Source organism: Schistocerca americana, chromosome 3 (assembly GCF_021461395.2).
Source record: "Schistocerca americana isolate TAMUIC-IGC-003095 chromosome 3, iqSchAmer2.1, whole genome shotgun sequence".
NCBI lineage: Eukaryota > Metazoa > Arthropoda > Insecta > Orthoptera > Acrididae > Schistocerca > Schistocerca americana.
In genome coordinates this window covers 268,905,283-268,924,457 of record NC_060121.1, presented here as the reverse complement: position 1 = coordinate 268,924,457, position 19,175 = coordinate 268,905,283, and positions in this window count along the sequence as shown.

Below are 19,175 nucleotides of genomic sequence, written 5' to 3'. Positions count from 1 at the left end.
AATTTCTGATTGGAAATCAGTCACAAATTATCCTTATCGACAACGCTTCCTGCCTGTGTAATGCAATGTTCACAACCTTAATGTGTTCACGGTGCAGTTGTGCGCTTGGGTAGCACTTTTTACTGGCTTTGGGCAATCCGAATACATACACATCTGGCAGATTTTCGATGAAGCCGTGGCCGACCGGTGTGGCCGAGCGGTTCTAGACGCTTCAGTTTGGAACTGCGCGACTGCTACGGTCGCAGGTTCCAACCTTGCCTCGGGCTTGGATGTGTGTGATGTCCTTAGGTTAGTTAGGTTTAAGTAGTTCTGAGTTCTAGGGGACTGATGACCTCAGATGGTGAGTCCCATACTGCTCAGAGACATTTGAACCATTTTTTGATGAAGCCACTGTTAAAGTTTTTCCGTACTCGGGGAATGAGTACGGAACAGGGGTGCCGAGCCTTTTAGTTTACCTAGGCCGCATTGGAAGAAGACGAATATTTTTGTGCAGCACAGAATATACTTAATACTACTGGATAAAAACCGGGATGGACCAATGAGAGAATACTATCGCGTGTCGATAGATTTTAAAATATTCAGTTTATTATAACTTTACATAAACGGAATTGTAATTGATTTTTTTTTTCCTGTCATATGATAGATTCTCACTTCTTGGTCCGCTTTGACACATGCTTTGGGCCGCATGCGACCCGCCGGTTGCGGTATGCGCACCACTGCATCGCCGTTCCTGGTAAAACCATGACGGCGATGGTTTGCCATTGCCTTCCTCCAAACTGTTCTTAAGTGCCAGGTGTGCAGCTGTGTCGTGTGGGTGACTGTGATGTGTGCTTGCTTGTACAGTGTAGTGTTGTTATTGATGTATGGAAGGGAGATGATGAAAACTAGTGCCGGCACATATCCTGTTCATCTTGAATAGCACCAAGGGGGCTATCGAGCTTAATGTCCCCATCCTACAGACAGATCACCATCAGCAGTGTCACAGATCCTCACTACAGAGAGGTTTGGTAATTAATCCGTGTCTTTAGACCGCCACCTCTCCTCCCCTTGACCGTCAAATACTGGCAGTGAAAATTTACCACTGTCAGGATTGGAATCGGCTTACCTGTGAGTCGAGAACCTTCGCACCGGTGTGCATTAGCGACCTTATCTATGGAGGCGGGTATTCGGTGAATTTCATGAACTGAACATCACATCTGAACAAAGGCGCTGAATGCACTGCTTAATGGTTCAAATGGCTCTTAGCAGTATGGGACTAAACATTTGAGGTCATCAGTTCCCTTGTCTTAGAACTACTTAACCAAACCAACCTAAGGACATCACACACATCCACGCCCGAGGCAGGATTCGAACCTGTGACCGCAGCAGCAGCGCGGTTGCGGAGTGAAGCGCCTGGAGCCGCTCGGCCACAGCGGCCGGTGAATGCACTGCTTTTACATTAAATGTTTTCTAACCACAAGAGTCGGACGTCTGTTTCCCTGAATGAAACACCGCGGCAACGTGAAAATAAACACGCTTATCACACAGGAGGCAAAAACTCATAAAAATGTTCCGCCGAATTCTACAGGAATGCGTAACGGGTTCCACAAACATCCCCAGTCAGGGAAGAATCTCCGCATCTTCTTCGTTGGTCGGCCACTCACGGAGAGATGGGCAACTTGCGACTCCGGCTCCCCTGCCGACAAACTTTCCGCCCACCCAAAGCGCCGGCGTCGGCGAAGTTTGGCTCCAAGGCCCGCCCATCGCTTACGGATAAAAGCAGGGCACTTCACCGAGACCTGTTTCTCTCAAATAACTGATTCATTAGTCAGGATTAAAAAATCCAGCAGAGAGCATTTAATTCTCGAGATTTCGGGGCACCGCGAGTGTTTCGACTTTCTTTCTCATAACACTCTGTTTATAATGTACTTCAATTCCTCCACTTGACATTGTTAAACGTACGCACTATTTAGCCATATAATGGCTAGTCATGGACCAATGGTAAGACATTGGACTCAGTAGGAGTGAAGATGCTCATTATAATGACAGTCATCAGCTAAGAAGTAATACAGGCTCCGAAAAAAGACTGAAGTGTTGATATCAGTTTAACCAGAAAACAGCATGTGTGAGCACTGACTGACAATCTATGTAGTCAAATTTAGTGTGCTCACTGACTGTTTATGCCAACAACATGAACAAACTAGATTTATCTGCATCTACACTGACAGAAAACAAATCGCAACATCAAAAAGGAGCTGTGCGACATAAAGGGAAGTTGGTAGGCGTGTTGCTACATACGAAAGATAATGTCTATTCAAATTTCGCGCCAAGTGCACAAAAGTCGAGGTAGTAGCACCACTATGAGGATGCAAATCAGGTATGGTTAAATACGAGCTGTAACGGTGTGAAAGCAAGTTAATTTTGAGATTGCACATAGTGGATTGATGTCAGTCAAACATGCCGTTAAGGCGAAAAAACACCATTACCAACACCACACTGAGTTTGAACAATGTCTTGTTATAGGGCTACGAGAATCTGGATTCCCCTTCTGCGTTATTGCAGGAAGACTTGGCAGGAATGCAGCCACTGTGCAATTGGTTCACCACCCTGCTGCAGTAAATGTGATTTCGATGTATTGCTCACGCGCTGCCTGCGACAGAAAATCTCTTTGCTGCAATAGAGTCGCAGGTCTGAGCAGTCTCCGCAGCAGTTGCAGTCGCTCGCTGATACAGGACAGTTGCAGTCTGTCACTGGTACAGCGCAGTTCATAATGTGCTGTAAGGTAAATTTTATTATTTTTATTGGATGCCCGTAGTTAAGTCACTTGTCTGAGACGTTAATATGAATTTGTTTCAATCTTTTTGTGATTCGTCAGCACCAGTTGACCCAGATTTGTAATAAACAATTTTTCATATAATTGATTGAATTTTTATCAATAATGTAAAGGATTTTCAGAATATAATTTTTACTAGTCTACAAAAAAGAAAGGAATAATTTTGCCTTAAGTCATTACCAGTCCCTATCCAGTCATTTATTTAAATTCAAATGTTTCAGAAATTTTCGCACATCATAGTCATGTGTTCTTTAGTAATCTACATCTACATCCATACTCCACAAGCCACCTGACGGTGTGTGACGGAGGGTACCTTGAGGACCTCTATCGGTTCTCCCTTCTATTCCAGTCTCGTATTGTTCGTGGAAAGAAGGATTGCCGGTATGCTTCTGTGTGGGCTCTAATCTCTCTGATTTTATCCTCATGGTCTCTTCGCGAGATATACGTAGGAGGGAGCAATATACTGCTTGACTCTTCGGTGAAGGTATGTTCTCGAAACTTTAACAAAAGCCCGTACCGAGCTACTGAGCGTCTCTCCTGCAGAGTCTTCCACTGGAGTTTATCTATCATCTCCGTAACGCTTTCGCGATTACTAAATGATCCTGTAACGAAGCGCGCTGCTCTCCGTTGGATCTTCTCTATCTCTTCTATCAACACTATCTGGTACGGATCCCACACTGCTGAGCAGTATTCAAGCAGTGGGCGAACAAGCGTACTGTAACCTACTTCCTTTGTTTTCGGATTGCATTTCCTTAGGATTCTTCCAATGAATTTAAGTCTGGCATCTGCTTTACCGACGATCAACTTTATATGATCATTCCATTTTAAATCACTCCTAATGCGTACTCCCAGATAATTTATGGAATTAACTGCTTCCAGTTGCTGACCTGCTATTTTGTAGCTAAATGACAAGGGATCTATTTTTCTATGTATTCGCAGCACATTACACTTGTCTACATTGAGATTCAATTGCCATTCCCTGCACCATGCATCAATTCGCTGCAGATCCTCCTACATTTCAGTACAATTTTCCATTGTTACAACCTCTCGATACACCACAGCATCATCTGCAAAAAGCCTCAGTGAACTTCCGATGCCATCCACAAGTTCATTTATGTATATTGTGAATAGCAACGGTCCTATGACACTCCCCTGCGGCACACCTGAAATCTCTCTTACTTCGGAAGACTTCTCTCCATTGAGAATGACATGCTGCGTTCTGTTATCTAGAAACTCTTCAATCCAATCACACAATTGGTCTGATAGTCCATATGCTCTTACTTTGTTCATTAAACGACTGTAGGGAACTGTATCGAACGCCTTGCGGAAGTCAAGAAACACGGCATCTACCTGTGAACCCGTGTCTATGGCCCTCTGAGTCTCGTGGACGAATAGCGCGAGCAGGGTTTCACACGATCGTCTTTTTCGAAACCCATGCTGATTCCTACAGAGTAGATTTCTAGTCTCCAGAAAAGTCATTATACTCGAACATAATACGTGTTCCAAAATTCTACAACTGATCGACGTTAGAGATATAGGTCTATAGTTCTGCACATCTGTTCGACGTCCCTTCTTGAAAACGGGGATGACCTGTGCCCTTTTCCAATCCTTTATCCTTTGGAACGCTACTCTCTTCTAGAGACCTACGGTACACCGCTGTAAGAAGGGGGGGGGGGGGGGGGGGGGGCAAGTACCTTCGCGTACTCTGTGTAAAATCGAACTGGTATCTCATCAGATCCAGCGGCCTTTCCTCTTTCGAGCGATTTTAATTGTTTCTCTATCCCTCTGTCGTCTATTTCGACATCTACCATTTTGTCATCTGTACTACAATCATAGAGAAGGAACTACAGTGCAGTCTTCCTCTGTGAAACAGCTTTGGAAAAAGACATTTAGTATTTCGGTCCGTGACATGGCGCCCTAAACCGCGCTGAGATTCATCACTCCACACAACGTTTTTCCACTGTTCAATCGTCCAATGCTTACGCTCCTTACACCAAGCGAGGCGCCGTTTAGCAATTGTCGGCGTGATGTGTGGCTTATAAGCAGCCGCTCGAGGATGAAATCCAAGTTTTCTCGCCTCCCACCTAACTGTCATAATACTTGCAGTGGGTCCTGATACGGTTTGGAATTCCTGTATGATGGTCTGGATAGATGTCTGCCTACTACACATTACGACACTCTTCAACTGACGGCGATCTCTGTCAGTCAACAGACGAGGTCGGCCTGTACGCTTTTGTGCTGTACGTGCCCCTTCACGTTTCCGCTTCAACATCACATCGGAAACAATGGACTTAAGAATGTTTAGGAGAGTGAAAATCTCGCGTACAGACTTATGACACAAGTGATACCCAGTCACCTCACCACGCTCGAAGTCCGTGAGTTCCGCAGAGCGCCCCATTCTGCTTTCTCACGATGTCTAATGACTACTGAGGTCGCTGATATGGAGTACCTGGCAGTAGGCGGCAGCACAATGCACCTAATATGAAAAACGTATGTTTTTGGGGGTGTCCGGATACTTTTGATCACATAGTGTATGTGCCGGGCGCCTGCATTTGTATAAGGAACGAATCTAACTAAATTACATACATTTTATTGCCACTTCGTCAGCAGTCGCGATCTCGTACGGTGCGTTTCTTTATTATCGAGGTTTATAACGTTTCTTTCGCATCGATATGGATCCTCGAAAGCGTAAAGTTGATAGTGAAAGTCGGACGTTTTCGACTCAGTGGACTGAACAATATTGCCTGATAGGCCTGGAGCTGTTCCAGTCTGCCTTATATGCAACAGAACAGTCGCTTCTGTGAAACAACTCATCAGCAGTTCTATAAAAAATTTCCTCTGGATAGTGAAATTTGTCAAGAAAAACTCCAGGTATATCTAGCTCACAAAAAAACGACCTTCCCGGTTCAAAAGCGAGCAAGAAAACTCTGCAGAAGCAGTGATGCGAGTGTTTTGGACTCTCAATAAACACCAGAAGCCATTTTCAGGGTTAAAATTTCGTGACTATTTTACTCCATATATATGGAGAAAAATTTTCACGAAATTTTAACCCTGGAGGAGAAACATTGTAACGAAATTTTAACCCTGGATAGCTGATGGCAGTAGGAACCAAAATTACTAATGCTGTGTAGGTCGACAACGCACAATTTTTAAACTACCGAAACTTGGCGTCACGCACTCTGATTAGCCGCGGGATTGCCATGTTGCCGGATGCTCTGGACAGCGCATGACTGCGAATGCTTTGCTGCCGGAGATCGCGATATATCTAAGGCGGCCCGTATGCTCGGTGGTAGCGCACCAGCCTTCCACTCTGGGGGCCTGGGAGCGAATCTGCCGGGGTCCCGACACATCCATTGTAGTTTCATGATAAAACGTACCGGGAACAAACCCATCAACAGCTGTTAGTTAGCGTAAAGAAAGACTTTTACTAATTGTGTCGACCCTGAAAAGGGGCTTTTTTGTAGTTACGACATTGTTTGCTTAAAGTAGGTGCTCGAACTGGGGACCCTCTGACGCAACACAAGCTTGGTAACGTCGAACGGTGTTTTGCCGAACTCTTTCAAATATTCCTGTCATTTCAATGATGTGATTGGCGGCATGTTGAATGCGATCCATTAATACCTCTTCGTTTCTGGGTGAAGACTCCCCACAGGAAGAAGTCCGGTGGCATGAGGTCTGGTGATCGCGGGGGGTCATGTCCAACTAGCAACTCTGTCAATTATCAGGCCGTCGCAGAGTTCATTTAAATATCCACACACAGCGCAACTGTTATGTGCGGACGCCCCATAACGCTGCAACCACATGCGTAGCTGCATGTCCAGGGGGAACATCTTCCAGCAGGCCGGGTAGAGTTTCTTGCAAAAAGTGAAGGTAATTTGGCCCCGGTAAGTCGAGGAGGTAGACGGACGGGCCCAGTCAGATGGTCACCCACAATGCCTGCCCAAATGTTGTGCGAAAATCATTCCTGGTGTTCGTGGACGTATGTGACGTGAGGATTTTCCCTTTCCCAGTAATGAACGCGCGTGCTGTAAAGGCCATCCCATGGAAGGAGCACTCGTCGGTAAACAACACAATGGCGGTGAAATCGGGATCTCGTGCAACACGTCGCAGAAACCATCGGCAAAACCCTAGCCTGTGTTCATAGTTCGCCACAGTATTTAAGTCTTGGACAGGATGGAAACTAAATGTATGCTGGCCGTCATCCCTCAAAATCTCCCAGCCTAACCGATGAGTGATCCCCATGTCGTGTCCAACCGCTCGAGCACTTGTAGGTGCTTCCTCGAAGCGCTCCAGAACAGTCTCTTCAAATGCAGCATCCCGTTGCGTTCGAGGTCTTCCAGCATCACCATGATATTCCGCTAACGAGCCTGTTTCGCCAAGTCGCCAGTGAGTTGCTGCAAACGTTTGCAAGTGAAGGTGGCGTCTTGCTGGGTACAGTTCCACCGTTCCTCATGCAACCGTTGCGCTTCATGCGCAGTACCGTTGGCTAGTCTATAAACAGAAACCATATGTCGTCGCTCTTCAAACTAATACTGTGCCGCCATACTTGCAGTTTGACTAGATCGAAGGTCACGTATGTGTGCCCCCGAAACGAAGCTTACTTGTGAATGGCACTGACGTGGAGACAAACAGCAAGACCTATCATATATATATATATATATATATATATATATATATATATATATATATATATATATACTTCCCTAGTGAGGAAAATGTGAACTCCCTCAACTTTATTTTCTTTTCGTCCCGGAAAAGCCTATTCACTCCACTCTGAACGCTTTGCTAACATCATCTATGCGTTTCTCCAAAGCGATCTGCGACCTAACACTGCCATCTCCTCCAAAAATTTCTTCCTACCTTTCTTCATTTCTACCCTGTCCAAGTCTGCTTGATTCCTCTCAGCTTCCGTTTTTCAAACATTATTTTCCTGTCAGCGTCTGCTTTTTCAAACATTATTTTAACCGATGGTGGCATATCTCCTATATCTCCAACTTTGCCTTAATGGAAAACTCGCTGTTTTCACTTTCGTTTAACTGGTCGTCTCTAGTGTCTTTCCCCGTGTTTTAAGTATGATTTCTTTTTCTACTGATTCCTCCACTGGGGATCCAAAAACTCAATTTTGGATTATACCGAAGTTTCCTCCCGAGTGATTTTTTTCGCTTCGCGCTATCGAGCTCTATTAGCGCGATCCATGAATAATAGAACAAATAAAACAAGAAAAGAAAAAGTGAGCTTTCATTCTTCTAATATTAACAGGCGTCCTACTCAAAACTGAAAAGATTTTCACTCGCTGAATATTTATTCATCACATGTTACATGAAAATTCCATTTTAAAAATACCCCAAAACTACACTAAAACGTCTACAATTAGTAAAAAGCTGTCGCTGCTGAATAGAAATTATAATTAAGCAAGCGGTAGGGGCATAGTAGATCCTCAAACTTGGTTCTGAATGCTAAACTACGTCACACTTTGTCGTTCTGACCCTATCTCAAGAAGCCTACCTAAAGGAAAGTATCCTGGATCAGGGTCGACATGAAATGGTTACGTCTTTTGTCGTACTTGAGGCCCTATGTGCACGTCGACGGGGGCACAGCAGTCGTTTTTGCAAGCTGCCTGCCACACTCACGAACTCAACACATAAATAGCCAACAAACGATTCTATGCTCAGATAGGATCCAACACAATGGTATAATTATTAAATTGATAATTATTTACGGTGCTAAGTGATAATTCATCGGAAGTTTCATTATTCACAAAATAACATTCAATTCAATTCGTGTAATTAAAAAGGGACCAGCTAACTTTCCGGATTTTAAAAAAAGAATATGTTTCTTGTAACGACATCGTTATTATATCAGAAACACCGCCACTGTGGGAGTCAAATTCAGTAACCTGGTATCCTCTGAGGATATTCACTTTTAATGGAGAGGGTCGCCTCATCAGAACGTCGTGGGAGGAAATGATGGAGTGAATAAAAAGTTATCTCAAAAATACTAATGTATTTGTAATTATTCAGGCTTTCCCGGCGAGGCGTTGTCATGTTGATTAATCGGGATTCTGCCGGCTATTCGAGTAAAAGACGCTCTCAAACAATATTCTTCAAGTTTAGTTTTAAATGATTTACAATAACTTTAATTATAAAAAAAATCAATATGTGTAAAATGTTCAAATTTTTCTGAATCAGCAGCTTGACAGCATCCAGATTTATAGGCGCTATATCTGTGCAGAAGACATCCGAATGGTCTCTGGAAGACTGTAAATTGAGATGCAAATCACTTTCCAAACTATGGGCAACTCATAAAAGGAACACATAATGGGTAGCATCGACTTTCGATACCAGTATAAGAGAGAACTAACGATAAAAAGCAGTCAATCACAAGTTGCGAAACAGAATCGAAACTTGTGAGTTATGAAGTGCGAAGGCAACAGAAACAATAAACACGACACTTGCTCCAAAACAAAAGGAGTGCCAAGCTGCAACACGGCACTGAATAGCGACTCTCCAACAACGAGACACGAATCGTGCCTGTAAGTGTTTCACGAATTAGATTAGCTAATTTAAGCTTTACAGCAAACTGTCGGATTATTTTATATAGTCAACAGAATCAATGCCATTTTTGAAATGGATTTTATTCAAAAAATGGCTCTGGGCACTGTCGGACTTAACTTCAGAGGTCATCAGTCCCCTAGAACTTAGAACTACTTAAACCTAACTAACCGAAGGACATCACATACATCCATGCCCGAGGCAGGATTCGAACCTTCGACTGTACCGGTCGCGCGGTTCCAGACTGTAGCGCCTAGAACCGCTCGGCCACTATGGCCGGCTGGATTTTATTGCTGCACTCTTGTCCTTTATATGAGAAAACACGTTAGTCGTTACTTTATAAGTCCCTTTAGATTCTGCAGCAAGATGAAGACTGATTACCATTATCTTTAACGAGTGAAAGATACGTGTATGAGAGGAAATGGTTGGTACCTCACCGTGTCAGTTACTGTATTGTGTTGACTCTGCTCGAGGTCCCCACAGTGTACCGTGGGGCTTATCGGAGAGCAGAGAGAGGTGTGTCGGGTGAATAGGCCCCCTCCCCCAGCCTCCAAAGCAGCCACCCTCCCTTCTCCCCCGCCCTATCATCCCTGATATTAGCCGTGGGCGGGCATTCAGCAGACACCGGCCAGCCTAATACAGCCCCGCTACGGTATCGCCCCATATTACACAGCTCGACCTTTGATAGCCTGATGACCCGCCGCAGATAAGGGAGCTCCCCAATGGAAATCACACATTCGGTGGTGCTAACGATTCTAACGCTTACGAGAACACGGTAAGTGCCAGGACCCGATATCCCAGGAACTTAGCTCAGTGAAACAAGAATCAAATTAAGCGAACATGTGTCTGTGCCTATCAGTAGATACTCGACCGTTTCTGAGAAAACGACTGTCAAAGTTTTCGAGATACTTCATGTGTCCTTTAGGACGCATCGAGTTTAACCCGAGACGTGGTACAGTGGCAACCGTTACAACTTTCACACTCTTGCGCACCATGTTCGAAAGCGATTTAAAAAAATGGTTCAAATGGCTCTGAGCACTATGGGACTTAACATCTATGGTCATCAATCCCCTAGAACTTAGAACTACTTAAACCTAACTAACCTAAGGACATCACACACATCCATGCCCGAAGCAGGATTCGAACCTGCGACCGTAGCGGTCACGCGGCTCCAGACTGAAGCGCCTAGAACCGCATGGCCACACCGGCCGGCTGAAACCGATTATTTTTCATTTATCCACCCACGTCCGTAGAAGATTACTACATGAATGTTTTCCAATGAATATTGAAATAAAGTAGTCCTTAATCGTCTACAAATCGTAATCCTGATGAATGAATTACAAAAACAATAAATGAATGCGAAATCATTCAATTTATTTTCGGTGAAATTACTGTGGCGTTTCTGATTCATAATCAACTGCAAGTGCCAGTTTTCGGAAATTTTGCCGCGAAATTATTACCAATGCTTGAAATCTTCAGCAACGTTGACGGAATTTTTTTTCCCGAGTGATATTCGCACGAAGAAATGTCACTGTGGCAAACCTGCCATCGCGTAATTTTCGTGGTGTTCGGAATTTCTGTCTTTCGATTGTTTGTCCGAGCGGTATCATCCAAGAGAATGCACCAAACATACCTGAAGAATAAACATACGAATTAATTGTAAGAAAAATAGAAAAATTGGTATAAGAATGAAATGTAAGAATATGAGGATTTGAAAAGATTGTAACTCCTGAAAATATCAAACACACATACATTGTATAATAAATATGACACTTATTGTGAAACTCACTTGTAATTTTACAGCTGACATAATGCCTCTGTATCCTGTAACTTAATAAGCGGCACCTTCTTCGGACATGGGTACATAAATGAATAAAATAAAATAAAAACTATCATCGAGTTTCGAACAAGGAGCTAGAATGTGACAGCCAGCGAAGTTAGCCACTGTACCACCCTTTCGGCTGTGCTTGTCGTCCGTTGAAATAGGTGTAAAGTACGTCAAAAACGTGACGGTTGTTTTCTCAGATAAGGTCGAATGTCAACAGATAACCCGAGTCGCGTTTTCGTTTATTTTGACTCTACTGAGACGTTTCTGGGAAATCTGGTTATGATCCTTGCCGTGTTCTTTTCTTTAGTGGTCTGAGGAAATCTTAGACGATAGATACATAAAGACAGCGCGCCCCATATTTTTGCCATGTTAAGGTTTGAAACCAGATATAAGTCACTGAAGAAGTTCAGTCGACTTACTGTCATTACACGTTATGCGAAGTGGAGCCGACACAATTTCTCTCATTTATAGATTAAATCAAGTACTGATTTTTATTAAACTACTTGGTGGTTTAATATTACACATTTTGTACCACAGATAACTTAATTTCCCAGGAATTTCAAATATTAAGACGATAGTTACCGCTTCTACATTTGCCCCTCCGAAACAACATGCAGCAGTTTGAAACACTGTACTGCAGTTTTTCTTCTTACAAGTAACAGAATTATAGAGATTTAGCGAATTCCTAGTGGTGGTAAGTTCCTATGGGACCAAATTGCTGAGGTCATCGGTCCCTAATGTGAGTGCCTGTACTTGTTGGATTGTGAGCCCTTTAGTTCACCGCAGGAAGCATTTAGTTTTCCAACGATTTCTCAACAATACGCGTGAATAGCTTTAAGCGTTAAAGTTTCATGACCTTTGCTTAATTCAGTACACATCTCGAAACAAGATCAAGACAAGAAAAATAATATATCACAAAACTAGTTGAGTATTTAGAATTGTCCAGGTACGTATTTATTCCAACTGTCTATTAGTCCATTTCCTCCTTCCCCCACTCTATTTGTATCTCCTTCCCTCTTCTCTTTGGGGTACATTCAGCCATGTGATGCCAATTGAGGAACTACTCGACCGAATAGTAGCGGCTCTGGTCAAAGATAACCATCATAACGACCGAGAGAGTGGTGTGTTGACCACACACCCCTCCTATCCACATTCTCATCTGAGGATGGCACGGTGGCCGGATGGTCACGATGGGCCACTTGTGGCCTGAAGACGGAGTGCTTTCCCTCTTCTCTTTCGATTTCATACCGCCCCTCTCTCTTCCTCACTCCCCCACTCTCTTCCCATATCCTCCTGCTCCTCACTCAGTCAATCTACTCCTTCCACATCCATCCACCTCTCACCCTTTAAGTCCATCATCGCCTCTCCCCTCTATCTTCCTCACACCCTCTAAATCCATCTCCTCCTCCCTCTCCATCTGCCTGCCATTTCCACCTCCTGCTGTCTCACAGTCCATCTCCTCCTCCCTCCTTTCTCTGTCCATCTCCACCTCCTCCCATTCCATATCCATATCCTCATTCCTCTCTCCACTCTCCATCCCCTCCTCCCTCCTCTCTCTGAACATCTCCACCTCTTCCATTTCCTCCTCCCTTTCTCTCACAGTCCATCCCCACCTCAATACCCTCTCTGTCGATCTCCACCTCCTCCTTTTACATATCCATTTCCTCCTCCTCTCTCTCTCTCTCTCTCTCTTTCTCTCTTTCTCTCTCTCTCTCTCTCTCCATCCCCTCCTGTGTCCTCTTTCCATCTGTGACTCTTCACCTTCTATTTCTATTTTCACCTGCTCTTTCACTCTCAATCTCCTACTCCCTCCTCTCTCTGTCCATCTCCACCTCTTCCGTTTCTATGTCCATTTCCTCCTTCACTCTCTCACTATCTATCCTGTCTTCCCTCTTCTCCCTGTCAAACTCCACCTCTTCCCTTTCTATGTCCATTTGCTCCTCCCTATCCATCTACACATCTTCCCCTTTTATGTCCATTTCCTCCTCGCTCTCTCTCACTGTCCATCTCCTTCTCCATCTCTCTGTCCATCTCCATCTCGTCTCCTTCTATGATCATTTGCTCCTCCCTCTCTCTCACTGTTAATCTCCTCCTCCCTCATGTCTCTGTCCATCTCCAGCTCTTCCCCTTCTATGTCCATTTCGTCCTCTCTCTCTCTCGCTCTCTCTCTCTCTCTCTCTCTCTCTCTCTCTCTCTCTCTCTCTCTCTCTCTCTCTGCCCATCCCCTCCTCCCTTATCTCTCTGTCTGTCTTCCCTCCTGCCTCTGTCCATCTCCACATCTTTCCTTCCTATGTTCATTTCCTCCTCCCTCCCTCTCTCTCTCTCTCTCTCTCTCTCTCTCTCTCTCTCTCTCTCTCTCTCTCTGTCCATCTGCTTCTTCCCTTTCTCTATCCACTTTATCACTCATACCCCTATAGGAGAGTGCAGGTCTTACCCACACAGTTTTCTTTCCAGGTAAGTAGTATGTTTACCAAGTTGGGTTGATATCCATCCAGGGGGTTAGAAGGAGCCTTTTACCCATGGCTTTTTCCCTGTATACATGTCACATAAAATGGTTCAAATGGCTCTGAGCACTATGGGACTCAACTGCAGAGGTCATTAGTCCCCTAGAACTTAGAACTAGTTAAACCTAACTAACCTAAGGACATCACAAACAACCATGCCCGAGGCAGGATTCGAACCTGCGACCGTAGCGGTCTTGCGGTTCCAGACTGCAGCGCCTTTAACCGCACGGCCACTTCGGCCGGCCATGTCACATATACAGCAGTAAAAATCAGTATAAAGGCAGGCTTTCACGGAAGTAATAGTACAATGTCTGAAGCAAACATGTATCGGATTTACTACGAAATTAGTAGATATGTATAAGACACAAACAATCATGACAGAATTACAAAGTTTTCTTCATAATGTAAGTAACGAAAAAAGCTGTTTATGTTTCCGGATTGGAAATTAGTATAAAGGCGCTCACTGTCCTTTCGCGTTATTGCACTACTAGTACTTTTTCCAACCTCTGTTCTTCCTAATTAAAGTTAAAATTCTCTCCAGCATTGATTTTGTCAGAGTTTGTAGTTCTTGTAGTGAAATTGTCGCCCAGTCTTCTTGTATCGCTCTTTTCAGCTCCGTTAAGGCCTCAAATTACCTTCCATTGCAATTAACACGTCTTGCAAGTCTTCCACAAAAGTTTCCGAACGGGTTCCAAAGCGAGCTAAGTGCAGGCCAGGGTAAGACATCGACTTTTTTATCTTCAAATTATTTTTAGTTTTAGCAGAACCATGCAGAGGTACATTATCTTGTTGACACATTAGACTTCTGTCACCTAGGTCTTCATATGTTCTAGACAATTCTATTTCTGGCTTCTCAGTATACGAGGGTCAGTCAAAAAGTAATGCCTCCTATTTTTTTTTCTACGTTTAATTGTCAGGAAATTTAAATGCAATTACATAGGTTGAAAACCACAACATTGAGGATCATTTTGTCATTTTTCAATGTAATCTCCGCCCATCTCTACAGTTTTGGTCCATCTTTGAACAAGGGCATGTATCCCAGCACGGTAAAAATCACAGCTCTGCTTCCTAAGCCATTGACGCACGGATGTTTTGACGGCCTCCTCATCTTCAAAATGAATCCCACGATGAGCTTCTTTTAGTGGCCCGAACAGATGGAAGTCTGATGGTGCCAGGTCAGGGCTGTATGGGGGATGAGGCAAAACTTCCCATCCAATTTTGACAATCTCGTCAGAGGTGTGACGACTGGTGTGTGGTCTTGCATTGTCATGCAAAAGAAGAACATCTGCCATTGATTTTGTCGGGCGAACTCGCTGAAGACGTGCTTTAAGTTTGTTGAGGGTTGTGACGTATTGAACAGAATTTATTGTGCATCCCTGCTCCAAAAAATCAACCAGAATCACACCCTCTGTATCCCAGAAAACTGTTGCCATAACTTTCCCTGCCGATCGCACAGTTTTGAATTTTTTCTTCCTCGGCGAGCTTGTGTGACGCCACTCCATTGACTGCCTCTTTGATTCGGGTTCAAAAAAATGCACCCATGTTTCGTCCCCGGTCACAATTTTTTTCAGAAACTCATCTCCCTCCAAACGGAAGCGCTGCAAGTGTTGGGAGGCTATTGTTTTCCTTGCCTCTTTATTCTGATCGGTTAACATTCTTGGAACCCACCGTGCACAAACTTTTGAGTACCCCAATTGTTTAATAATCGTGATCACACTGCCTTTACTAAGAGAAATAATGCGACACACTTCATCTGCAGTCACCCGACGGTCACCACGAATGATGTCATCAACTTGCTGAATGTTGTGTGGAGTCACTGCACTCACCGGCCTGCCGCTCCGCTTTTCGTCAGTCAACGGTGTTTGCCCTTCAGCTTCCTTACAACGACGAACCCATCGTCTAACAGTGCTGACATCCACTGTCACAACACCATACACCTTCTTCAGTCTTTCATGAATGCGTATGGGCGTTTCACCTTCTGCATTCAAGAATTCAATCACACAACGCTGTCTCAAACGAACATCGATGTCGGCCATCTTACAAACTTCTGCTGTGCTGCCACCTGTTGACACAGAAAGTTACTACTGCAGTGGATTGCAGAAGAAGGTTTGAGGAATGGCGCCAAATTCAAATTTTTCACTTAACTTAATTTCTTTAAGTATAAAAAAAATGGGAGGCATTACTTTTTGACCGACCCTCGTACATGTTAGGGCTCATTCCAGTATTCAATGCGATTTGCCTTCAGCGTAAAAAACTACCCAAATCATAACACTTCCGCCACCAAAATTTCTTCTCATTCATAACCGCTGCTCTTTTTCAGATCAAGCCAATAATACTGAAATCCATCCTGCCCATCTAAACTACACTTCTTCTCATCACTGAAGATCACTTTATCGCATTCTGAAGTCCATGATGGATGTTTATCTTGTTTATATTTGGGTGTTTGAGCGGGTATCTACAGTAGCTTGTCGAATACGAAAAAAATGGTTCAAATGGCTCTGAGCACTATGCGACTTAACTTCTGAGGTCATCAGTCTCCTAGAACTTAGAACTAATTAAACCTAACTAACCTAAGGACATCACACACATCCATGCCAGAGGCAGGATTCGAACCTGCAACCGTAGCGTGTCGAATACGAGATGCTTGTTATGTTACAATTATCGTACACGTCTAGCAGTTACTGGCAATTGTAGATCAGCAACAAGTTGAGAAGAATAACTGTTTGTGGCCATTTCTTTGCGCAAAAGTAACAATTTCTATGCTTCAGACAATTTTTTACTTTGTACATATTTTCAGTTCTGTCCACATCGTGCACCCAGTCTAACGAAATTATCAGTAACTGTACTTGAACAGTTCATCTTCTTGGCAACTTAACGATTAGAGTGTCCCATTTCCTTGTTCGTAGCGACTTCTGCTTTTTCCTCACATGGTAGCTGTTTTCCGCGTGGCATTGTCGCAATCGTGTTTTATGTACATAACATCCACTATCAATAATAGTGTCTGTTTCCTGTCTGCAGTATAAGGACGTACGCACATACTAACACCGCACAGAGCCGACCGCCTTTATACCGAGTTCCATCCTCTACGATCTGAACCATTAAAGTCTTGTTACATACTCTACTACTGGAAACAAATCCGACACCATGTGACTGCATTTGCCGGTATACTGGATTTCATATTACTGTATATTCGTTGTTCACAAGTATTCCAACCGACAATGTTAATTTTCTTGAAAATATCCATGCCTTTATACTGGGTTTCACTACTGTATTTCACATATATCTAACATATTTCATCAGTATCTCTAACAAATTACGCTCTGCAATTTCGTTTTCACACAGCTCAACGTTGATGACGTCATGTCTCCTGAATTAAATGTTGCACAACTACATAATTTTGCAAGTACATCTGGTGATGTATGTGGATACTATCTGCGAAATCTGCTGCAAATAGAATTAGTAGCAAAGAAGTAATAAATTAAAACATCATGCATGATGCACCAGTCTTTTGCGTCTCTCAGTGTTTTTGACGTCATATCTCGTGGACTATGTGTTATAGAATGATGTATTTTTGCAGATACATTCAAGTGATATATGTGACTACTGTCTGAAAAATATGTTGTAAATAGAGTTAGTCGCAGAGAAATAATAAACTAAAAGGCCATGTCTGACGCGAGCAGTTTTACTGCATGAACAGCGCAAATGTAGGAAGAGAGAAATTTTTTCCTTTCAATACTTTCCGGGAGGTATCAGCGAGAAAAAATCTCATTACTATCTGAAATTGTGCGTAAAGTTGGTTGTAAGTCGTTAAGTGCTCTCTTTCTCGAATACTAGATGAATATAGACAGGCTATTTGCTTGTCGTGAATTGCACTTCTTTTTCGGCCACACCCCTTTGAGAGGTAGGTGGTTCGTGCTCCATAAAGTAAGTGATATGTGTACCAGGTTTGGTTGAAATCGACCCAGTGGTTTAGAAGGAGATGTGGAACATACTCGTACGTACAATCGTACATTTACTTGTACAATATTTATGGATGTTCATTACATGAGAAACCCCAGCAGTGAATTAGTTATTAATATGCTATTTCTCAAGAGCTTCGTCATTCAACGAGGTAGATATATAATGACCCCTATCAGTCACATTGTAATACCGGGTGATACAAAAATGGCTAGCGTTGAGATCCCGGGTTCGATTCCCGCTGGGTTGGGGATTTACTCTGCTCGGGGACAAGGTGTTTGTGTTGTCCTCATCGTCATCATCATTCGTGACACTGGTTCGATTGGACTATGTAACACTTTGGACTGTGTAAAATTTGAGACTTTGCACGGGCGCTGATGACCGCTCAGTTGAGCGCCCCACGAACCAAACATCACCATCAAATTGCGCATGTCGCTGGATAGAGGAAGGCTCAAAGTTTTGATAAAGCTGCGCTGTTTTTTGTCTACAGCAACATGGAGGAATCGTTTTATTGGAATTTGGGCGAAGTCAGTCCATTGTTCAAGAGCAACGTGGGTTCCGCCATCAATTCAGCAAGACGTCGCCTCTGCACAAGCAAATTTATGGCTAACATACAAAATTCTTGGAAGTTGGTTGAACAAGCAAAGGGAAAGCACTGTACGACCACGCACGTCTTATGAAAACGTCGAGTTTATCCGAGATGCATTCACATGGAAGCTTCGGAGGTCCACAAGACGGCCACGCCAGGAACATCAGCTTCCTCAAACAACGGTGTGGCGTGTTCTTAAACTAAGCCTGCGTATGAAGCCTTACAAGTTGTACATACTGCAGTAATAGCATTCCCACGACCATAACAGAAGGTAGGAATTTTCAATTTCAGTTCTACACGATATGGCAGAGGACACTTTTTCTTAACGACTCATTTTTTCGGGCGAATCGACGTTCCATCTATCGGGTAAACTAAACCCTCGTAATGTAACAATTTAGGGGTCAAAAAACCTGGTGTCGTTGGACATGAAAGAGACTCGCCGAAACGGAATGTATTTTGTGCCGTTTCTGTACGCAAAGTTTGTGGACCTTTCTTCTTTGCGGAGGAAACTGTGACAGAAATGTCATACCTAGATTGCTGCAAAATTGGTTGTTTCCTCACCTTTACGAAGTTCCCAAATATTTCATTTTTATTTATGACAACGCACCGCCTCACGTTCACGTTGAAGATGCGACGTTATCCTAACATCATCCCACAACGTTGAATTGGAACAGGTATACAAGATCTCGTTCACTGTTTTTGGCCCCCAAGGTCATCCGACCTCACACTGTGAGATTTTTTTGTGTGGGATACGTAAAAGACAGAGTCTTTGTTCCACCTATGACAGCTACACTTCAGCAGCTGTTGAAGCTATCAATTCCATAAACAGGGACATTTTGATTCGTGTGTGGAATGAAATGGACTACCGTTTCGTTCTTTCTCGAGCAAATAATGGTACTCAATTTCAGTTGACGGTATAGTGTCTGTGTGAACA